General features: G+C 43.6%; 1 protein-coding gene across 4 annotated transcripts in view; it reads left to right on the top strand.

Annotated features, from left to right (window-relative positions):
* The window catches only part of LOC144495985 (BTB/POZ domain-containing protein KCTD8-like), a 243,064-nt gene that overhangs the window by 66,231 nt on the left and 151,416 nt on the right, over positions 1-25,417 (top strand). The window lies entirely within an intron of this gene.

Raw genomic sequence — 25,417 nt, 5'->3', positions numbered from 1 at the left:
CTATGGAAACCCCTATTGACCTCGAGCAGAAATTTCTGGTCTCGCCTGAGCGAGGCCCAGCCCCGCCCATGGAGTTGGGGGATACATTGATTTATAGATGAATGTTAATTATAGTTTAAAATTTTTGTGCATGAGGTATCTGAAACAATTTAAATATTTTAAACACCAGATTTTCTCTAAAAATGACTATACTACAAAAATATTTTCATCTGTGGCCAGTGAAGATTTCAATATCCCTGTCAGGACCTTTGCAATCCCTCCCTTGGCTCCCATAGCAGCCTGGGATACATCTCATTAGTCTATGGGGATTTATGCACCTTTATGTCTGCTGAAACATCCAGTACCTTCCCCTTATTAATCTTAATATGCTCTAAAACGTCACCGTCCCAACTGTGATCTCCAGCTATAATGTCTTTCTCCTCCGTGAATACAGGTGAAAAATATTTATTTAAGACTTCACCCACATCCTTTTGCTTTGGCCTCTAATGGGCTCCAGTCTTTCTCTGGTCATCCTCTCGCTCTTAATATACTTTTAAAACAATTAATTTTAATCGAATTCAATTCTACTTTAAACACTAGCTGAAAGAGTTAGAGGGAATAAATAACTACCTGATTGTTACTCACCAATCAGCTGCCTCCACTGCTGCACGTCACTCTCTGAATAGTGAATCACTTTGAACTCTGGCACCAGCTCACCTCATTGTTTTTGTTCAGGAGTGCACTGCTTTGGAATATTCTGTTCTGGGGTGCTCTGCTCTGAAGTGCACTGCTCTGGAGTGCACTGCTCTGGAGTGCTCTGCTCTGGAGTGCCCTGCTCTGGAGTGCACTGCTCTGGAGTGCTCTGCTCTGGAGTGCCCTGCTCTGGAGTGCTCTGCTCTGGATTACACTGCTCCAGAGAGCTTTACTCTGGAGTGCTGTGCTCTGGAGTGCACTGCTCTGGAGTGCACTGCTCTGGAGTGCACTGCTCTGGAGAGCTTTACTCTGGAGTGCTGTGCTCTGGAGTGCACTGCTCTGGAGAGCTTTACTCTGTAGTGCTCTGCTCTGGAGTGCTGTGCTCTGGAGTGCACTGCTCTGGAGAGCTTTACTCTGGAGTGCTCTGCTCTGGAGTTCATTGCTCTGGAGTGCACTGCTCTGGAGAGCTTTACTCTGGAGAGCTTTACTCTGGAGTGCTCTGCTCTGGAGTGCTGTGCTCTGGAGTGCTGTGCACCCGACTGGGGTGCTCTGGAATGCTGTGCTCTCGAGTGCTGTATTCTGGAGTGCTGTGCTCTAGACTGCGGTGCTCTGGAATGCTGTGCTCTGGAGTGCTCTGCTCTGGAGTGCTCTGCTCTGGAGTGCTCTGCTCTGGAGTTATGTGTTCTGGAGTGCTCAGCTCTGGAATGCTGTACTCTGGAGTGCTGTGCTCTGGAGTGCTGTGCTCTGGAGTGCTGTGCTCTTGAGTGCTGTGCTCTGGAATGCTGTGCTCTGGAATGCTCTGCTCTGGATTGCTGTGCTCTGGATTGCTGTGCTCTGAAGTGCTGTTCTCTGAAGTGCTGTGCTCTGAAGTGCTCTGCTCTGGAGTGCTGTGCTCTGGAGTGCTGTGCTCTGGAGTGCTGTGCTCTGGAGTGTTCTGCTCTGGAATGCTCTGCTCTGGAATACTCTGCTCCGGAGTGCTCTGCTCTGGAGTGCTGTGCTCTGGAATGCCGTGCTCTGGGGTGCTCTGCTCTGCTCTGCTGCCTCCTCTGGTCAGCTTCCAATTGCAATCTTACGATCTACAAGCAATAATCTGGTAACAATTACTCAACCTTTGCCTTTACTCACCAAATCAGTTCCCTTGCTCTCTCTTAGTGTTCATGATAAAGCAATTTTCAAAATGAAATATTGAAATGAATTTAATTTTGAATACCATTCTCCTCTTTCTTATATGTCACATTCTTTGAAATGCTCAGCACCCATGAAGAGCAACCCCTGAGTAATCGACCTTTAATTTATAGGTATGTGAGAAGGCCATGAAGTACAAAGCTGCCTCACAGAAGGGTATTTAAAGACACGATTCCCTGGAATTAACTGTAATGCCAATTGATGACCTTGAAGTCAGCTTTATAATCCATGCTCAATTTGCGATTTGTAGATTAGTATCTTGGATTTCTGGCTTTGTGTGCAAATGAATAATAATCAAGTGACGCTCTGAATGCTAGATGTAGTTCAGTTCTAGGGAAACCTGGATGAGGACATTGAGTCAATTACAATGACAAATTCAGGTGACAATAGCACCTGCATGTAAATGGAACCAATGTTATATTGTGTCCAAATAATCTCAATTTATTTGGAGAGTTTCAAAATTTAAAAAAATACTTGTGTTTAGCCCATTTGGATAGCACAGGAATAAAAATATATTTTTGTCGTATAAGTTTTTCAATTACAATATGTCGAAACATTTTTTAAAATTAATTTTGCATGCGAGCATGTTCCATATTTAATTTTTCAGCTGACATATATTGACAATGAAACCTAACCCACTCCCCCACATCAGGTATACCCTTCATTCTATAAATAGTAATCACTTTGAGATGTTTCTGTCTCAAAAGTAGCACTCAACTGTCGTATGCAAACACTGAACTTGCTTTGATTTGAATAACTGGGACAGTGAATGGGGCTTTAAACTAAGCAAATGGGGTGGGTTCAGGTGAGGGGGTACCTATAAATTTAGAGAGAAAAGTCAAGACCACAGGAATGTCACGGTTTGGGTAAAGATGAAGATCAACATTTTCTGGGTTTTCTGGTCAAGCCAACAGCATCTGTGGGTTCCCTGGCAACGGAGGGTGCGAACAACAAGAAAACCTGTTGACAATGGAGGGATCGGAAGATCCCACCATTGGACAATGGTGGACCGTCTTCACCATTGGATGTGGAGTGGAAGATCCCACACAAACAAACTGACAAGAAGGGGCAAAGAGTTTAGCAGTTGATAATGTGTCAGTGAATAAGATAAATTCAGTGAAAAATAGTAAAAAGATTAAGATTAAAGGGGCTTTATCTAAATACATAGAGCATTCATAACAAGCCAGATGAATTAATGGCACAAATAGAGATAAATCATTTGATCTAGAATCATAGAAACCCGACAGTGCAGAAAGAGGCCATTCGGCCCATCGAGTCTGCACCGACCACAATCCCACCCAGGCCCTACCCCCATATCCCTACATATTTTACCCGCTAATCCCCCTAATATACGCATCTCAGGACACTAAGGAGCAATTGTTAGCATGGCCAATCAACCTAACCCGCACATCTTTGGACTGTGGAAGAAAACCGGAGCACCCGGAGAAACCCACGCAAACACGAGGAGAATGTGCAAACTCCACACAGACAGTGACCCAAGCCGGGAATCGAACCAGGTCCCTGGAGCTGTGAAGCAGCAGTGCTAACCACTGTGCTACCATGCAACCCATCAATTGTCATTGATGTAATATGATCATATGATTGAGAGCTAAATGTTTCAGGGTGGTTATATTTCAAAAAGGGTGACAAAATGTACAAAAAAAGTGATAAAAAAGGGGCATAAGATTTGATTTGATTAGATTTATTATTGTCACATGTATTAGTATACAGTGAAAAGTATTGTTTCTTGCACACTACACAGACAAAACATACCGTTCATAGAGAAGGAAATGAAAAAGTGCAGAATGTAGTGTTACAATCATAGCTAGGGTGTCAATAAAATCAACTTAATGCAAGCTAAGTCCATTCAAACGTCTGATGGCAGCAGGGAAGAAGTTGTTCTTGAGTTGGTTGGTACATGACCTCAGACTTTTGTACCTTTTTCCTGATGGAAGAATCTTGGCTCTGAAGACCAGGAAATAAAATCAGTGTGAATGGAGGTAAGGAGTAGTAAGGGGTAATAAACATTGGTGGGAGTAGTCTAGTGCTTCCCTTAACAACAACTTATGGACAGAATATTAGCCAAGAAATAAGAAGAGCTAATAACAAGGATAATCATGAGGCACTTTAATCCTTATATAGACTGAATCAAATTTATAAAAAGAGTTTGGGGGATGAGTTTATGGAATGCATTAAACACAGTTTCCTAAAACATTACAGCGTTAAACAAACCAGGGAAGAGATTACTTCAGATTGTGTTTTATGCAATGAGACTGAGCTAATTAATAATCTCGCAGTAAGATTCTTTGAGGAAGAGTGATCATAACATGATGTAATTCCATGATGTAATTGAGTTTCTGAGTGACATACATAAGCCCCAAAATAGAGGCTTAAACTTACATAGTGTTAATTACAGAGGTAGGAGGGCATATTTCTTGAGGAATATTGGGAAACTGGATTAAAAGCTATGACAATAAATAAATAATGGTGAAAATTTCAAGAATGATTTCATAATTCTCATTGAATATACATGGGAAAAGAGATCCATTGGTGGCTAAATAAATATGTTACGGATAGTATTATAGTTAAAAAAATGTCAATATTGTCAAGAAGAGTTCTTAGCCTAAGGACTTAGAAACCAGCAAAGGATGACCAAATCATTGATAATGAAGAAGAAAATAAAATGAAGGTAAGCTATTAAGATATATATAAACAGATTGTTAGAGGTTCTACAGTATGTACAAAGGGAGTAGTGAAAGAAAATGTGGATCCCTTTTAAAGGCTGAGATGGGAGAAATTACTGTGGAAAATAAGGGAATATTAGATATATCAAATAAACATTTTCTCTCTGTCTCACTGAAGAAGACACAATAGTCATACCAGAAATAATGGAAAAACAAAGTTTAATGAGAGTGAAGAACTTAAATTAATTAATAGTAATAAAGAAAAAGTACTGGAAAAAATTAATAGGATTACATCTGGGAAATTCCTGAACCTGTTGGCTTAGATCCCTGGGTTTTAAAAGAGATGGTTGCAGAGTTATTGGATACATTGGTTGTGATCTTCCAACATTTCCCAGATATTAAAATATTCATGTTGGTTATAAATGGAATACCATTAGCAAAAATGGAGGGAGAGATAAAATAGAGAACTAAAGGAGGGGGGTGGGTGTTGTGGGCAGAGTGGGCATATGTGCAAAAATCATTGAAGATGGCAAGGCTGGTTTAAGAAAGTGATTACAAAGGCCTACGGGATCCCAGGTTTTATAATTAAATTTATAGAGTATATAAGCAAGGAAGTTAATGTGAACCTTCAGCAAACAATGGTTGGGTCTTAACTGGGGTTGGTGTCTCATTTTGGGCACTGCGCTTTAGGAAGGATGTGAATGCCTTAACGAGAGTGCAGAGAAGACACATGAGAATTGTTCCAGGGATAAGTGGCTTCAGTTAAATAGATTGGAGAAGCTGTGGTTGTTCTCATTAAAGAAAAGAAGGTAAGAGGAGGTTTGATAGAGTCCCTCAAATTATGAGGGGTCTAGATAGAGGCGATAGGGGAGGTGATGGCTTAGTCGTATTGTCACTAGGCTATTAGTCCAGAAACTCAGCTAATGTTCTGGGGGCATGAGTGGAATCCTACCACGGCTGATGGTGGAATTTGAATTCAATAAAAAATATCTGGCATTGAGAACCTACTGATGACCATGAAACCATTGTCGATTGTCAGAAATACCCATCTGAACTTTAGGGAAGGAAATCTGCTGTCCTTACCTGGGTCTGGCCTACATGTGACTCCAGAGCCACAGCAATGTAGTTGACTCTCAATTGCCCTCTGGCAACTAAGGGTGAACAATACATTCTAGCCAGGCAGTGATGCCCATGTCCCACAAATGAATAAAATTTTTTTTAAAAATAATTCCCAGATCCTTGAAGATGATGTCACAGGTAGGGAAAGTAGTGAATAAGGCATATGGCATGCTTGCCTTTATAGGATGGGGCATAGAGTAAAAAAGTTGGGGTCTGATGTTGCAGTTGTATAGAACGTTGGTTCGGCTGCATTTGGAATACTGCGCCCAATTCTGGTCGCCACACTACCAGAAGGACGTGGAGGCTTTAGAGAGAGTGCAGAAGAGGTTTACCAGGATGTTGCCTGGTATGGAAGGGCTTAGTTATGAGGAGAGATTGGGTAAACTGGGGTTGTTCTCACTGGAAAGACAGAGGATGAGGGGTGACCTAATTGAGGTGTATAAAATTATGAAAGGCATAGATAGGGTGAATGGTGGAAAGCTTTTTCCCAGATCGGTGGTGACGTTCACGAGGGGCCATAGGTTCAGGGTGAAGGGGGGGAGGTTTAACACAGATATCAGAATGATGTATTTTACACAGAGGGTGGTGGGGGCCTGGAATGCGCTGTCAGGCAAGGTGGTGGAGGCGGACACACTGGGAACGTTTAAGACTTATCTAGATAGCCACATGAACGGAGTGGAAATGGAGGGGTACAAAAGAATGGTCTAGTTTGGACCAGGGATGGCGCGGGCTTAGAGGGCCGAAGGGCTTGTTCCTGTGCTGTATTGTTCTTTGTTCTTTGATGGATAAGTCAGGAACCAGAAGACCCTGATTTAAAGTGAATGACAACATGAAGAAAAATCTTTTCACATGGTGAGTGGTTGGAACTGGAATATGCTTCCGAGAGCATGGTTCTCTAGCAGAGAAATGACGGACCAAATAGCCTCCCCCTGTGTTGGAACCATTCTATAGGCCAGTCTTGTGATATGCCTGGGTATGCACTTGCAGAATTTATAGTTCACCAGTTATAATAAGACCCATGTCCATGGTCACAATGACAATTCCTGTGCACTGCAAAGTTATCTACCAGATTGTTTTGACTCCCTGGAGCATAAAAGAATTGAATTCATTTAGTTAACCACATATTAGGCAGGTTAAACCATCAGAACACTAGATTTACAAGTTAGGTTAATGCAGTTACGGAGCCACTACTGATTTCTAATCAACATTCATTTCCTGAATCTATTTTGCAATGAAAGTGAACACTGAATGCAAATGTCCTAAAAAAATACAAGACATCATTTGGAAAAGCAGCGTATTTTGTGTGTTGAATACTCATTTAGAATGTATTTTGCAAATCACAAGTTTATATTTGGAGTATTAAATGCTGGTTGAATCTATGGGTAAATCAGCAGAAGCATGGAGTTAAAGCACTAGCTGATAGTCTTCATAAAATAAGTGCCAAGTAGAAAAGCAGGTCATTACCTAGCTCAAGGACAAGGTGGCCCAGTTAACTGCATTTTCAGATTGAAATTTTCAGCACTCTGGAAAGCTGTGATGATTGATTGGTTTATTCCCGAGTGTCAGGGAAATTTGAATCTGCTGATTTCATCACGAGAAGGTGGGAATGGACCGGGAAAGCGGCCTGCCCAGTTCATGAGCAAGGCTAAGGGAATCATCTGAGATCAGAAACAATTTATTTTTATTATTACCTTATCAGAAAGGGTTTCATTTTTTAAAGGAGTGCTCCATGACAAGTTGTGCAACCACTTTAGTTTAGAAATTTCCCAACTGTAACACAGCAGCGGCACAGTGGTTAGCACTGCTGTCTCACAACGCCAGGGACCCGGGTTCGATTCCCAGCTTGGGTCACTGTCTGTGTGGAGTCTGCACATTCTCCCCGTGTCTGCGTGGGATTCCTCCGGGTGCCCTGGTTTCCTTCCACAGTTCGAAAGACGCACTGGTTAGCTGCATTGGCCATGCTAAATTCTCCCTCAGGGTGGCGACGAGGGAGATTTTCACAGTAACTTCATTGCAGTGTTAATGTAAGCCTACTTGTGACACTAATAAATAAACTTTAAGCAGCAACTATCAACAGAAGTAGGAATTACGGCCATTTAAGTTTCATTAGAGGGAACAAAGGTTTTGAATCAATAGAATGTATATGAATGTCAAGTGACGAGTGAGAAGAACCAAAGGAAATGTGAGAAAGTAAACAAACTGGAAGGGATAAACAATATTGGAAATGTAGTGAATATTCTCTAAAGTGCATTTACTTGAATACTAAAAGTGCTCAGAATAAAAAGGTTGGGTTTATTTCTAAAGTAACTGAAATGGAATAGAGGCTGAAGCTCTGTGTTGTAGGGTATTGGATACTGTTCGGTTGGTCTTAATTAACTCTTCGTAGTCCTAATTAAGTTAAATGTGCATATTTGTTAACTACAACAACTATGTACATATATACAGTGAAGAGTTCAGGCTAGGGGCTGTCTCTGAGCTTGCTGGTCTGGGGACGTGGTAGCTCATACTTGCCATATTCTGCATGAGAAGCTTACATCCACCACATGGTCTTGGAGGTTTCTAATCCTCTGAAGGTTACTGCAGCACTGAACCTTTTTGCAGTAGACTATCTCACAAGGAGGTGACAGATGCTCTCTTCAATAAAGCTCACCATCATGTGCAGTCCCGCATGAATGAAGCAAGTCAGGCGGTCAGAGCTGTGGGATTCGCTGTGATCTCAGGTTTCCTGCAAGTGCAGGGTGCCATCGACTGCACACATGTGGCTTTGAGACCCTCTGGCAGCAGCCTGTGAGATTGATTTCACAGAAAGCAGATCCAGTATGTTTGTGCAAGCTACCCAGGGATCTCACATGACTCATACATTTTGCTTCAGTCCCAGCTGCCAGAGATATTTGAGAGACCTAAGTGCTGAGAGGGCCGGCTCCTTAGTAAGAAGGGGTACCCCCAGAAGACATGGCTAATGTTGCTCCTTCATTGGACACAAAGTACACCTGAGGAGAGGTACAATGCTGCACCTTCTACCACAATGTCCTGAATAGAGCAAATTATTGGCCCCTTAAAGACACATTTCTGATGTTTGGACCTGTCAGGTAAGTAGATGGCTTTATCAGGATGAGCATACTCCTCTGAAATCACACCCTCATTTCCCTTTAGCAGACATTTCAAACATGGGGATCACTCGGGGGGCACATTTTAAACCCGTAAATTAATGCAGGACCTTGCATCACATCGATTAGCTACTGAACTGAAATTTGGAGAGGGGTAAATGTGAACTTTATTTACATTAGTGAAGAGTATATGCAATGGATGAACACCTCTGTTACCTTTGTACATTCAAAATTTCTTATTTTCCTAACCCTATTGCTACGTCTAGGTACTGCCCCAACATCCACAGCAGAGATGGAGGCTGCCTGCTGACTGCTATACCCTATTGTCTGATATGACTTTGGTGAGTGACCTCTGGTGGCCTGAGGCCTGGATGGCCCCATCCTGCTAAGGGTCTCCTGCTCTGGGGTAGGGGCACTCTCTTCAGCCTAACTGCTGGAGTTAATGGGGTCACTTGCTGTGTGGATTTGGAGCGGCAGGACAACCTTGGAGTGTCCAGGATGGATGTCCCCAGCGTATCTGGCTGGTGCTTCTCCCTTTGCATGCTGGATGGCACCTCCCTGACTCCTTGAGGTGAAGTGCACCTGGAGGAAGGTCGAGGTGAACTGCCCCCCTCTCAACTAGCCACTGCGGGAATGTGTCCATGGCTAGAGCAATGGTGTGCAGGTTTGAGTGCAAATCTGGCAGGAACTGCTGGACCTGGACCTCCAAAGCAACCACCATCCTTCCCATGGAGACCCCAATGCACACAAATGCCAGAGCCACAACATCAGCCATAATGTGGACAGACTCCTCCATCCCTTGTTCCAGTCTGTTGTGACCTCTGTCAACTCTGCCAGATAGTTGCCTTCCTGTCTGTACATCACCAATATTTCTCTTGGGGCCAATTTCACCAGCTTGTCATCAGACCCAAACTCAGCAGGGATCTGGTGTACAACAGTTGTCTGAGTATCAGAGACCTCAGCTGCCACTGCCTCCATCTGCCATGGATGTGAGATGTTGAGGTGATCAGCAGATTGTGAACCCGAGCCTATTCTAGAACTAGGTCCCACCAATGTACGTGTATCCGTAATGCTGGAAGGTGCAGGCGAAGGCAGTGATGTGTCTTCTTCAGATGCTAACCCTGACTTCTCATCTGTGGTGGTCTGGGGGCTGGGGCTGAATCACTTGCCGGAGGTTTCCCTCCATCTTTTTGTTGTTGGTAGTTGGAATAGAGAGAAGTGATAATGAGTGATTGACTAGACTCCAACACCATTGGTCACTCACCGTCATTGTCCTCATGTGGCTGATATGTAACTGGATGCACCCTCACTGACTTGTTGGGGGAGGCCAATCTTAGCTTTAGCGCAGGAACAACCTCTGTCCTTGCCAATGCTGTCTATTCCTCGTGGAAGTGCAGTATCCCTGATTCTGTCACTTTCTTGGATCTCTCTCCTCTGTTGTGGATGATCTTATCCTACATAAGGATAGATGGATTGCCTGTAAACACTATGGATGAAGGAACGTCCATTGTTTGTGCTGAACCCTCCCCAATAAGGGATCAAGATGCCATTTGTGCAGGATCTTACATGAGATGGTGATCTTAAAGTGACTGCAGACATTAAAGCGAATGTCCCATCTACTGGTATTGTGTGACATCCCTGTGGACTGTACCCACTCTACCCTTTGACTGCTTGATGCCCTATGAGAGGGTGAGTTTGGAGTGAGTAGAAGTTTCTCTTACCCTGGTGGGGCATATCAGATCATTCATTCTTTTCCTGCACTGCAGGTCAATCCTTTGATGTTGGTCACAGATGCTGACCTCCCTGCCGACCTTCTCCCAGGTTAGCATGGGTCAGGTGGGATGATCTCCTGCTCCCATCCTGAGGAAAAAGGATCTCCTCCCTTTCCTGGAAGGCCTGGAGGAGAATTGCCAGGGAGGCCTCACTGAATTGTGAATGGAGGGTTTTGTTCTTTTAGTCACCATTGAGAAGCAGAACTTAACAACACATCTGGCCTGAATGGATGGGTCTTTGTGTAAGTGCTGTCTAAATATGGCGCAAGGACCTTCAACTCCATGAGGTAAAGGTGGGGTGGACAAATCTCTGCTTGTCCCTCCACAAGATTCACTGACCATCTTATTAATGCATAATTGATGAGCTGGAAAGCAGAAAATTGCACAGATTAATTTGACCTGATGCCCAGCGGGACTCTTGCTGACTTTCCTATCTGCCACCGCACTGTCTGTAGCATAAAAAATTCTGGACCACATTTTAAGCCGGTCACTTTTCATTAGTTCTGTTTTTATTTCAGAATTCCAGGATCTGCAGTGTTTTGCTTCTGCATTATTAGCCCTGGCCTCTGGATAACTCGTCCCGTAACACAAACACCACACTACTACATCCACTTTATGCCACTTTTTTTTGCTTCAGGACTTCAAGGTGCACGCTGAGCATACTCAGCACTTACAACCCAGAGGTCGAGCAGGGTAGGAAGGAAACTGTTGTACTGGCTGTGCCTATGTAAACAAGAACCTTATTCCCATAACTGCCTGGACTAAATAAATTCTGGATTTGAGATTCTCAATCACAACCTGAGGCATTGCTTCAGGCCAAAGATACACGAAGGCTGAAAAGTCAAAAACTTTGTCCTTGATGAACACTGAATGGGAAACGAGCCAGTTGCAAAAATTTATCCAACTACGTTAATCCTACATGAAAGATTTCCTGTCCTTTGATGGATTAATGATATTGTAAAACCTTTGTTTCTGAAAAAATTAATCTATAATATTGCATACTGTTCCAATGATGATCTCGTAGTTGCCATTTCCAAAAATAAAGTGAAATCCAATAATTTATGATAGCAAAATAATATAATGGGCAGAATATTTAGTGCTTGCCATCCTGAGAGTTGATGCCTGAGAGATGTTAGCTTAAAGTCCGTAGTTGGGAAGATGCTCGTTAGCTTAACGTCCGTAGTTGGGAAGATGCTAGAGTCCATTATTAAAGAGGAAATAACAGAGCACCTGAATAAGAATGGTTCAATCAAGCAGACGCAGCATGGATTCATGAAGGGAAAGTCGTGTTTGACGAATCTACTGGACTTTTATGAAGATGTCACTAGTGCGGTTGACAGAGGGGAACCGGTGGATGTGGTGTTTTTAGATTTCCAGAAGGCGTTCGATAAGGTGCCTCACAAAAGGTTGCTGCAGAAGATTGGGGTACACGGAGTTAGGGGTAAGGTGTTGGCGTGGATTGGGGATTGGCTATCTAACAGGAAGCAGAGAGTTGGGATAAATGGGTGCTTTTCTGGTTGGCAGTTGGTGACCAGTGGCGTGCCGCAGGGATCGGTGCTGGGGCCTCAATTGTTTACCATTTACATAGATGATCTGGAGGAGGGGACTGAATGTAGGGTATTCAAGTTTGCTGATGACACGAAGGTGAGTGGGAAAGCGAATTGCGTGGAGGACGCGGAAAGTCTGCAGAGAGATTTGGATAGGCTGAGCGAGTGGGCGAGGATCTGGCAGATGGAATATAACGTTAGCAAATGTGAGGTTATCCACTTTGGAAGAAATAATAGTAAATTGGAATATTATTTAAATGGAGAAAAATTACATCGTGCGACTGTGCAGAGGGACCTGGGGGTCCTTGTGCACGAATCGCAAAAACTCAGTCTGCAGGTGATCAAGAAGGCGAATGGAATGTTGGCCTTTATCGCGAGGGGGATAGAATATAAAAGCAGGGAGGTCTTGCTGCAACTGTACAAGGCACTGGTGAGGCCGCAACTGGAGTACTGTGTGCAGTTTTGGTCCCCTTATTTGCGAAAGGATATATTGGCCTTGGAGGGAGTGCAGAGAAGGTTCACCAGGTTGATACCGGAGATGAGGGGTGTGGCTTATGAGGAGAGATTAAACAGATTGGGTCTGTACTCGTTGGAGTTTAGAAGGATGAGGGGTGATCTTATAGAGACATATAAGATAATGAAGGGGCTGGATAGGGTAGAGGTGGAGAGATTCTTTCCACTTAGAAGGGAAACCAGAACTAGAGGGCACAGCCTCAAAATAAGGGGGGGCCGGTTCAGAACAGAGTTGAGGGGGAACTTCTTCTCTCAGAGGGTAGTGAATCTCTGGAATTCTCTGCCCATTGAAGTGGTGGAGGCTTCCTCGTTGAATATGTTTAAATCACGGGTAGATAGTTTTCTGATCGATAAGGGAATTAGGGGTTATGGGGAGCAGGCGGGTAAGTGGAACTGATTCGCTTCAGATCAGCCATGATCTTGTTGAATGGCGGGGCAGGCTCGAAGGGCCAGATGGCCTACTCCTGCTCCTATTTCTTATGTTCTTATGTTCTTATGTTCTCTCAGAAGTTGACTGTTATATTGGTGGGATTTTTTGGCCACATTTGCCCAAAAGCCGGAAAATCTGGCCTGGGATCAATGGACCTTTGGATGGTTCATGTCCCACCCAATACGATTCCTGTGATGGGCCGGATTGGAAAATTCCACCCATCACGTTCATTTGAGCTCTGGAAGGAAATCCCAAAGCCTTGGAGATCTGTCAGTCAACCTGATTGGTCGACAGTGCTCTAACCCACCCAGACACAGTGCTGAAGTGGTCAGAAGAGATACTGCAGTGCTCTGCTTGGAACTAAGTCCTGAGACTTCTTAAGGTGAGTCCTGGGGGTTGCGGGTGTGGGACGGTGGGGGATGCCCTGGGGGTTGGATGGGTGGAGGGGGGATCATCATTTTAGGCAGGTACACAAGGACCTGGAGGGGAGGGCGTCCCAAATCTGAAGGGGCCTTTAGGGTTTAGGGAGGCACCTTCCCACCCAGATGGAAAATTTTTTTTTTTTCGGTTTCCCACCCTCCTCTGAGCCGTGTCTGCCAGCCTAGAAATTGAAGCTGGGTGGGAAATGGCCCTTAAGTGACCATTAAATGGCTAATTAATGGTTTTAATAGGACCAAGGGCAGATCTCTTGTCCGAGGCCCTGCCCACCCCACTGTGAAATTGCACCTGGGCCAGGGCGGGCAGGTCCTGGAGGGAATCCTGTCTATGCTATTTTATACTCCCCTCACCCACCTCAGAAATCTGGGGGTAACATTAAGTTCTGCCCAATGTTTCTGAAAGGTACACCACTATGGAGACCATTGATTACTGATTTGTCCTTGAACAGGCTAAGACAAATCCTTATTGAATTTTAAGAGGTGATGCACAGTAACGGTAGTCTAGTCTGATATTTACTAGTGACACATAGAATAAAAATGGTTAAAAAGAAATGTCAGCAATTAAAGTCAGGTTAAAAGGTTTGGGAATAAGGAGAAGAAAAGAGTTGGGATGGGGGTTTGGTGACAATAATATAAATCTGACCCTATCAAAATAAACCTGACACCACCAGACACGAAGGGCTCTATTTTACATTTTGATTTTAAGTGCTGGGTGGACTTGAAACTGGGAGTGTTTCAGATCCGATCTTTAGATCAGTTCTCAGGCACTCCCATACGCATTCTGCCTGAAAAAATATCAGCAATTCCGAATCGCGCTGTTCAAAGCCGTGGGATGGGCTTCACACATCCAAAACCCTGCAGCTCCGATCAGTGCCTCTAACTGTGCATGCGCAAAAAAAATATAGAAAGCTGCTCCCCTACCACATCCCTCCCGGGCCGGATAATGCCTCCCCCCTGGCCCCCGCAGACATTGTCCCATCCCCACAAAATTACTGACCCCCTTATCCCCCCAGCCTCCCACCACCTAGACTGATCGCAGGCCCCTTCCCCCACTCCGATCTCAGGCAGAGTGGCAGTGGACCCCCCTTCCCCTCCACTGATCTCAAGCAGAGTGGCAGTGGACCCCCCCCCTTCCCCCTCACTGATCACAGGCAGAGTGACAGTGGACCCACTTCCCCCGTCCCTCCACCGATCTCAAGCAGAGAGCCGTCAGATGCTAGACACCTACCTCCTCACTAACTGGAGCACCCAAATCGGACTTCGATGGAACATGTCTGTTTTGCACCGATTCTGGATGGGTGAATGCGGTGGTAAAGGGGGAAGTGCCAGTGAAGTTGGGTGTGCAGCCCATAAAGTCAATTTAATTGAATGCAAATGCATTTAAATCCCGTCGCACCCGTTTTGGACGCGGTCCCGATCATGGCCATTTTTGGGCCTTGGTAAAGGTGGAACCGGTGCAGAGGTAGGCGCGGATCATGCTACTTGCCTCATGCCCAACTTTACCAGGTTTTCGCGCCCAAAAGCGGGCGCAACGCGATGTTAAAACCGGGCCCTAAATCGCACACTACCAGAAGGACGTGGAGGCTTTGGAGAGAGTACAGAAAAGGTTTACCACGATGTTGCCTGGTATGGAAGGTATTAACTATGAGGAGAGATTGAATAAACTGGGATTGTTCTCCCTGGAAAGACGGAGGCTGAGGGGCGACCTGATAGAAGTTTATAAAATTATGAGAGGTACAGATAGGCTGACCAGTTGGAAGCTTTTTCCCAGGGCAGAAATGACAATTACAAGGGGGCACAAATTCAAGATAAGGGGGGAAATGTTCAGTGGAGATGTGTGGGGAAGTTTTTTACACAGAGGGTGTGGGGGCCTGGAATGCACTGCCAAGTGAGGTGGTTGAGGCAGTTACATTAGCCACATTTAAGACTTTTCTTGACAGGCATATGAACAAACGGGGAATAGAGGGATATAAGCGGTTGGTCTGGATAGGACAATGTGATCAGTGCAGGCTTCGAGGGCCAAAGGGCCTGTTCCTGTGCTGTACTGTTCTTTGTTCTGAAGGTAAAAGGTCAAAAGGATGAGAGCAAAGAGCAGAGAAAGGTAAAGAATTAGTATAACATAAATGCGCAAGAAAGAAACCTTTCAGGAACCTTGGATTACGAGAGATATTGTGAGCCTAGTCAAAGAGAAGCATTTGTCAAGGCTAGGAGGCTGGGAACACACAAAGCAAGTGTGGAATACAAGGAAAGTAGAAAGAAACTTAAGCAAGGAGTATGGAAGGCTAAAAGGGATCACAAAAAGTCATTGGCCAGCAGGATTAAGGAAAATCCCAAGGCTTTTTATACATATAAAAAAAGCAAGAGGGTAGCCAGGGAGAGGGTTGGCCCACTCAAGGACAGGGGAGGAAATCTGTGCATGGAGCCAGTAGAAACGGACGAAGTATTGAATGAGTACTTTGCATCAGTATTCACCAAAGAGAAGGATTTGGTTGATGATGAGTCTGGGAAAGGGTATGTAGATAGTTTGAGTCATGTTGAGATCAAAAAGGAGGAGATATTGGGGTTCTTGAGAAACATTAAGGTAGACAAGTCCTCAGGGTCTGATGGGATAAACCCCAGAATACTGAGAGGCAAGGGAGGAAATTGCTGGGGCCTTGAGAGAAATCTTCATGTCCTCACTGGCTATAGGGGAAGTGATGTGGAGATGCCGGCGTTGGACTGGGGTAAACACAGTAAGAAGTTTAACAACACCAGGTTAAAGTCCAACAGGTTTATTTGGTAGCAAAAGCCACACAAGCTTTCGGAGCTCACGGGCATTCGGCCTCTGATATTCGGGTAAGCGTTCTCCAAGGCGGCCTTCGCGACACACGACAGCGCAGAGTCGCTGAGCAGAAACTGATAACCAAGTTCCGCACACACGAGGACGGCCTCAACCGGGATATTGGGTTCATGTCACACTATTTGTAACTCCCACAGTTGCGTGGACCTGCAGAGTTTCACTGGCTGTCTTGTCTGGAGACAATACACATCTTTTTAGCCTGTCTTGATGCTCTCTCCACTCACATTGTTTCGTTTCTTAAAGACTTGATTAGTTGTAAGTATTCGCATTCCAACCATTATTCATGTAAATTGAGTCTGTGTCTTTATAAACTCTGTTTGTGAACAGAATTCCCACTCACCTGAAGAAGGGGCTTGGAGCTCCGAAAGCTTGTGTGGCTTTTGCTACCAAATAAACCTGTTGGACTTTAACCTGGTGTTGTTACACTTCTTACTGTATAGGGGAAGTCCCAGAAGATTGGAGAATAGCCAATGTTGTTCCTTTGTTTAAGAAGGGTAGCAAGGATAATCCAGGCCAGTGAGCCTTATGTCAGTGGTAGGGAATTTATTGGAGAGGATTCTATGAGAAAGAATTTACTTCCACTTGGAAATAAGTGGACATATTAGCGAGAGGCAACATAGTTTTGCGAAGGGGAGGTCGTGCCTCACTAATTTGATTGAGTTTTTCAAGAAAGTGACGAAGATGATTTATGAGGGTAGGCAGTGAATGGTGCCTACATGGACTTCAGTAAGGCCTTTGACAAGGTCCCTCATGGCAGACTGGTACAGAAGGTGAAGTTGCACAGGGTCAGAGCTGAACTAGCAAGATGAATGCAGAACTGGCTTGGTCATAGAGATAGAGGGAAGCAGTGGAAGGGTGCGTTTCTGAATGGAGGGCTGTAGCAAGTGACGTTCCTCAGGGATCAGTGTTGGGACCTTTGCTGTGTGTAATATATATAAATGATTTGGAGGAAAATATAACTGGTTCAGTTGAGCAGCATGGTCGGTGCAGGCTTGGAGGGCCGAAGGCCCTGTTCTTGTGCTGTAATTTTCTTTGTTCTTTGAAATACTGTTCTAGAACAACATTATGAAAAAACTGATAAAAATAGAATGAGAAGAACAATTAATAAAAACAAATTCTTGCCTGAATAGCGACTTGCATATCATCCAAAACAAAATAGGCAAAATGAATACAATATTCCTTGATGAGAAATCAAATGTAGTTTCCATAACTGAAAGATACTTGCATGAAGACAGGGCCAGCATTTAAATGTTGCAGGAAGTACCTTATTTCGAAAGGATAGGGAAAAGCAAAGTGAGGTTTGAGGTAGATGTACTAATTAGAAATAACATACTGGCAATAGAAAAAGATAGATTTATAAAATAGAATCCCTACAGAGCAGAACAAAGACATTCAGCCAACTGAGTCTGCACCAGCAATAATCCCACGCAGGCCCTATCCCAATATCTCTACATATTTACTCTGACACTAAGGGTCAATTTAGCATGGCCAATCCACCTAACCTGCATATCTTTGGACTGTGGGAGGAAACCAGAGCACCCAGAGGAAACCCACGCAGACAGGGACAGAACGTGCAGACAATCACTCAAGGCCGGAATCAAACCTGGATCCCTGGTGCTGTGAGGCAGTGGTACTAACCACTGTGCCACTATGCCAGGCAAGTTGTTCTCATCGACAAACAAAGACAGCAGCAGTGGGAAGTATTTAGAAAGGTAATCAATGGAGCTGAGGAGAAAGTTAAGGCCTAAAAAGCAAGAAGAACTAGCCAATGATGAAAACCATAGATTCATAAATAATAGGGACAAAATTAAAACTAAAGAAAAATAAATACATTATGTATACATGGACAAGAAAGAAGACAATGAAAAGAGTATATCATGAGTACATTTAGGAAGTCAAAAAGGAAATACAAAATTGAATTATCAGTGAATAAAAAAATAAAATAACAAAGAATTTTACACAATCAAAAAAAATGGAATTGGGCCACAAAGGAATGTATAAGATAAAGGTAACATGACAGGCATCAGAGGTAATGGTTGCAAAATTGCAGAAATATTGAATAATTGCCTCAGTATTCAGCTGGGTAACTAAATGGATGAATATGACATATTAAATTAATATATGGTGATGTGGATAGACTGGTAATTTAGAAGGCTATGGATAAACAAAGCTTCTTGGATTGAAAAGATGTTGAAAAGCTGTGGTGAATGCTCCTTCATAGGAGTGATGCATTAACTCAGACTTATTTATTACATTCAAAAATGGCCAGGAGTCGAGAACCAGGGAAACAATATTGGAAAATGCCAATGGCATGACATTGAGAGATATGAGAAAATAGCACTAGTATTGTGAAAGATTGCATTCGGGCATAAATAAGCTGGCAAGGTGGACAATTGGTGACAATAGAAGTTTATTCTAGCAAAGTCTGAAATAATACATTTTGAAATTTAAGGGTCGAACAAGGAGATATACTTTACATTTAAAGATTTTCATTGGAGAACGTGAGCCATTGGAACTGGCTTTGCAAGTATATCAGGTTGCATAAAAGGCAAATGGAACAATTGACTTTGTATCTTAGAAGCAGGAACCCAAATTCCAAACGCTATGAAGAGCAGCCCATCCATTGACTCCAGTGCAGATCCTGCCATATCTCAGAGAATTAGTTTATTAGAATATTACTGGATGGGATAATAACGTGAGTCTTATCTGTGATAGTTGAGATGCATCTGGGAGTCCTGGTACGAGGACATGTGGTGTATGTAATTCCGTGGGTACAGCTGCACCATTTAAGCCAGCATTGCGTTTAAAGCAGAACTAGCCTGGAGGAATGTGATGGCATGGCTCCAATGAGAACATGTGAGAAAGGAGCAGCAAGCTGCAAAGAATTAAATAAATCTGTTCTTGTGAAATTATGCATTGAATATTGTGAGTGGGTGGCAAAGGATCCATCAACATATCAAGCAGAATGCATGGATGGGGTTAGTCCAGGCACTATGTGCAAATTCCCTAGCCCCCATGAAGTCTTCAAATGTGGATGAAGTTTAATAAGCTCACAAGTTTAATAAAGGTAAATGTGACAGGTGCATAAACTGTTACTCATCAAAAATTGAAACTTTTCAGAACACAGACTGGGATTAACTGTAATAATGCACCAATCAATTTAAGCGTTTTTAAAATCTCAGCTCTGTAATAACACCCAATCCCCTGAGGCAGAAGATTGTGTGTTCACATTTCACGCAGTGTGGGATCAGTGCAATACCGAGGGTGCACTGCACTATCAGAGGTGCTAGCTTTTGAATGAGACATTAAACCCAAGGTCCTCTCAGGGGCTATAAGAGGTCCCATGATATTATGCAATGAAGAACAGAACAGTTTTCCATCCAATATTTCTTCGAAACCATCATCACCAAATAAGATTTGGAATTAAATTCAGAGGTGCACACAATTAGGTGCCCCTGCCTCTCCTCCCCCCTCCCCTCCCCCCCCTCCCCCCGCCCCCCCGCCCCCCGCTTCACTTGCACACTCCCACCAACTACCAGAACCATTAGACTGAATTTAAATCTGTTGTGGCACTTGGATTTGAGAACAAGTCTGAGGTTAAAACTGACTAAGTTGACAGCACATCAGGAAACCAATTGAACCCCTTGACTTTGGCATCGCACTGCTATGTTTGAGCAAACTTCTCAGGTGATGCTAATTACTTGATCAGAGTGGTAATGAAATGAGGTTTCAAATTTTACTTTGGATCCTCAGGTTTCCCTGGCTTCCTGGAACTTGCCAGTGAAAATGCAAATATCATGGCAATTGAGGGGGCTCAAGCTTTCTCAGGAAAATTGCCAATAAATACTCAGTACCCACAGTTGCTTTCTTACTACCTTGTGGTTTCTATTCAATATTTGTGCTGAGGGGTTACTTTACACGCTTTGGTAGTTTCTTCAACAATTTTGGGTTTTGAAGGTCTGACCTTCATTTTGGAGCACTGCTACATCAGATTAACATGATGTTCATATGCTGCTGGACCTCAGATGAGGAGCAGAATATCCAACATAAGACCTACTGTCAATTCTCCAGCGGAGAGCATGATCAGCAGAAAGGCACAAAGAGGCCATACCTGGCACACAGGATCCACTGACATTAGCTTCCCTAATGTCTGAACAACTTGAGTCTGAGGAACCACAAGGTGTCACATGAGGTGGTGATAGATATTTACTGCCATCTGGAGCTTGTAGTTCTTCTTTACCAGCAGCTGTCAAAGTTGTCACAGTCCTCAACTTCTTTGTCTCTGGATTCTAACAGAACTGCATTGGAAACATCCATAGGATCTTGAGGTTAGTCACACACAAATGTATAAGATAGACTATTCTTTTCTCTGCCAGGGCTGGCAATTACATCAACTTTGCCTGTGATACCACCAGCTAGAAGGAGTAGGTTTGAAGATTTGGATGGCTTTCCTTCGGCACATCATTGGCTGCACACCATAGAAACATAGAAATGTTACAGCACATTTGGCCCATCTTGTCTAACAACACCAGGTTAAAGTCCAACAGGTTTATTTGGTGGCAAACGCCACTAGCTACCAAATAAACTTGTTGGACTTTAACCTGGTGTTGTTAGACTCCTTACTGTGTTTACCCCAGTCCAACGCCGGCATTTCCACATCATCTTGTCTGTGCCAGACCGAGGACACCCAGGTGCCCATTCTAATCCCACACCTGGCAATCTAGGCATCCATAGTTCACTGAGGAGTATTCGCTAAACACAATGTGGAGCTGGCGTTCTGTCAGAAAAAGATATTTGCGCGGGTATGCACAGGAATTCTGGGCAACTGCCATTTTGCTGTCATCAGCCGTCTACACTCTCAGATGTCTTCACCCCTGGAAATTATGGTTATTGGCTGGTTGCTCGGAGATGACAGATATCTCTCAGAAATCTGATGAATGAGTAGCAGGAGCAGTGTAATGAATGTGCAATTGAACAGGTTTGCATCATTAGAGGGCAGTAATGGTGTAATGATATTGTCATTGCACTAGTAATTCAGACACCCAGTTGTCCTGGGTACCCATGGGACCCAAGTTCAAATCCCACCACAGAAGATGGTGGAATTTGAATTCAATAAAAATCTGGAATTAAAAGTCTAATGATGACCATGAATCCATTGTCATAAAAAAACCATCAGATTCACTAATGGCGGCATGGTGGCACAGTGGTTTGCACTGCTGCCTCACAGTGCCAGGGACCCGGGTTCAATTCCCAGCTTGGGTCACTGTCTGTGTGGAGTTTGCACATTCTCCCTGTGTCTGCATTGGTTTCCTCCGGGTGCTCCGGTTTCCTTCCACAGTCTGAAAGACGTGCTGGTTAGTTGCGTTGACCCGAACAGGCGTCAGAGTGTGGCGACGAGGGGAATTTCACGGTAACTTCATTGCAGTATTAAAAGAAGCCTTGCTTTTGACTAATAAATAAACTTTACTTTAATATCCTTTAGGGAAGGAAGTTTCCCATCCTTACCTGGCCTGACTTCAGAGCTACAGCAATGTGGTTGACTCTTAAATGCCCTCTGAATTGGCCTAGCATTAAGGGTGGGAAATAAATGCTGGCCTAGCCGTAAATGAATTTTTAAAAAATGCTGAGGATACCTGGGGAGATCTGGAGACATGAACAAAAAACAAAGAAAATTACAGCATAGGAACAGGCTCTTCAGCCCTCCAAGCCTGCACCGACCATACTGCCCAACTTAACTAAAACCCCCTACCCTTCTGGGGACAATATCCCTCTATTCCCATCCTATTCATGTACTTGTCAAGACGCCCCTTAAAAGTCACTACCATATCCGCTTCCACTACCTCCCCGGCAACGAGTTCCAGGCACCCACTACTCTCTGTGTAACAAATCTGCCTCGTACATCTCCTTTAAACCTTGCCCCTCTCACCTTAAACCTGTGCCCCCTAGTAATTGACTCTTCCACTCTGGGAAAAAGCTTCTGACTATCCATTCTGTCCATGCCTCTCATAATCTTGTAGATTTCTATCAGGTCTCCCCTCAACCTCCGTCGCTCCAATGAGAACAAGCCAAGTTTCTCCAAACTCTTCTCATAGCTAATGCCCTCCATACCAGGCAACATCCTGGTAAATCTTTCCTGTACCCTCTCCAAAGCCTCCACATCCTTCTGGTAGTGTGGCGACCAGAATTGAACACTATATTCCAAGTGCAGCCTATCTAAGATTCTATAAAGCTGCAACATGACTTGCCAATTTTTAAACTCAATACCCCGGCCGATGAAGGCAAGCATGCCGTATGCCTTCTTGACTACCTTCTCCACCTGCATTGCCACTTTCAGTGACCTGTGTCCCTGTACACCCAGATCCCTTTGCCTATCAATACTCTTAAGGATTCTGCCATTTACTGTATATTTCCCATCTGTATTAGACCTTCCAAAATGCATTACCTCACATTTGTCCGGATTAAACTCCATCTGCCACCTCTCCACCCAAGTCTCCAACTGAGCTATATCCTGCTGTCTCCTCTGATGGTCCTCATCGCTATCCGCAAATCCACCAACCTTTGTGTCGTGCTACCATAAACATCAGCCAGGGTTTCTCGTGTGTTATGGTGTGCTGCTCCATGCACAACATAGCGCAGTAGCAAAGTTCACATCTGCAACAGGAACAAAATGAAGTGAACAGATCCTCATCAGCAGATTCCAAGGAAGAAGAAGATGAGAAGGAAGTGGAGGAGGAGGAAAACAAGGAAACAGATGGTGATGGGGGCAACATTTCAACAGCAGTGTACCAGCCAGTGATGCCCTTATTATTGTGAGGTTCACTTAAGATTTACCAGTGCAGCCACTGAACAACCACAGGTAAAATCCACTTGTGCCCACATGCAATAGATTGTCTCTCCACCTGATTTTTGCTGGCATTTTTACCAATTTTTTAATGAAAGTTTTTGAATAGTTAATGATGGAACTTTCCAGAAAAGATCTACTGATCATCTGCCCTAACTGACAGAAGAGTCATAAAACCTCTAGCATACTGGTTAGCACTGCTGCTTCACAGCGCCAGGGACCCAGGTTCGATTCCCGGTTTGGGTCACTGTCTGTGTGGAGATTGCACGTTCTCCCCATGTCTGCATGGGTTTCCTCCGGGTGCTCCAGTTTCTTCCCATGTTCTGAAAGATGTGCTGGTTAGGTCCATTGACCCGAACAGGTGCCAGAGTGTGGCGACTAGGGGAATTTCACAGTAACTTCATTGCAGTGCTAATGTAAACCTTACTTGTGACAAATAGATACACTTTAAAGACTCGATGGGCAAGACAATGCCTGTGGAAATTCAACTCTTATGTTTTTCAATTTCATCTAATGTTACTTGCTGAAACAATTAGTTTTGTAAATACCAATAAAGAATGTAAGGCAGATCGTTCCATTTTTCTGGAGGTGTAAATTGACTATTATAAACCCTGCTCAAAATTTCCTTTCCACTGAAGTTCATGAAAAGGAAAATAATCCAGGGAGTATAATGAGTGGCTGATTCACCACTGCTTGTTGATTGCCTCTGCCATGGCTCATAGTTCTACCAATAGTTACAATCGACTCTAGATAAATGTGTATTGGATCTAAAATTTCAACATGCAGAACTATTTTCCAGCCACATTACTCTTGGATCAAAGTAATTGATCCAAGAGTAATCTTTAAATAAATAATATTTTCTAATCCAAAGATGACATCTCTAATAATCCTTTCCATGCTTTGGGCACTACTTTCGTTTCTGTGTTTCAGGTTTCGATAATATTCTTTGGTAATTTTGACACTTAATGGCTTGATAAGTGTTTGAAGATTTTTAATTTGTATCGATAATTCCTGGTTTTTGCTTATCCAAATCAACTTTAATCTTGGACAGTACAATAGCACAGTATGCTGGAGCCCCAGAATGCTAGGTGTGGACTGCTAGACATTGTCTGCTATACACGCTGAGTCATGCCATCATAGAATCATAGAAACCCTACAGTGCAGAAGGAGGCCATTCAGCCCATTGAGTGTGCACCAACAACAACCCCATCTATGCCCTATCCCTGTAACCCCACAAATTTACCCCACTAATCTCTCCAACCTACGTATCCCAGGACACTAAGGGGAAATTTAGCATGGCCAATGAACCTAACCTGCACATCTTTGGACTGTGGGAGGAAACCAGAGCATCCGGTGGAAACCCATGCAGACATGGGGAGAATGTGCAAACTCCACACAGACAGTGACCCAAGCCAGGAATCGAACCTGGGCCCCTGGAGCTGTGAGGCAGCAATGCTAACCACAATGCCACTGTGCCGCCCATGTACCACTGTGCCACAATATCATGGGCAGCATTGAATGAAATCTCCTCATTTTCTCATGGAAGGGAATGAAGACAACAAAGAAGGAACACAAAATGATTCTTGTCCAATGAGTTTATTAGGATAAAACTGTTAAAGCACGGGTAATTTCTGTGTCTGTTGTGGGACTCTGACTCCTTAATGCAAGGCAATTACATATAAGTAAGACATTTAAGATACTCATGATGAGCTGGTTATTAGCTACAAACTGTAAAACTTGGTCGTTTTCAAAAAAATTGAAATGGTTTTCTGAGAATTTGTATGAGGCTTTAGTTCACAAAGGCAATTTGCATCCTTAGTGAAGCCCTCCAGGAATAATCATGTTTGTTAACTGTGTTTGGGCCCACAGGCCCATTAGACTCATACACTCAGTTTTACAAAGTTTCACCTTTGCAGATACTAGCCAGTTAAATTCTTGCTCTCAGCACGAGATGCTACAAAGAAAGCTCAGGTGATTATGTGAGATTTAGTTGATTTTGAATTCTGTTGGATGCTACATTAATCTACTTCCATCACAAATGCCATGTATGTTGAGTTTGTTTGCTTTTTTTTCATGACTTTATTCCAGAATATTAAATATTTGAAATTAAATATTCCAGAATATTAAATATTTGAAATTAAATTTCCTATTAATTCTGGCTGACAGGTCGTGGTGGCTTCCCTTTCGTTCTGCTTTCTCACCCTCGTTCCTTCCACTTACTCAAGACCGATTAAATCTCTAACTTTTACAAGTTCGGACGAAAGGTCATCG

Source organism: Mustelus asterias, chromosome 1 (genome assembly GCF_964213995.1).
Source record: "Mustelus asterias chromosome 1, sMusAst1.hap1.1, whole genome shotgun sequence".
Lineage (NCBI taxonomy): Eukaryota > Metazoa > Chordata > Chondrichthyes > Carcharhiniformes > Triakidae > Mustelus > Mustelus asterias.
The sequence above is the reverse complement of the archived record's forward strand: the minus strand, read 5'-3'. Positions and strand labels throughout refer to the sequence as shown.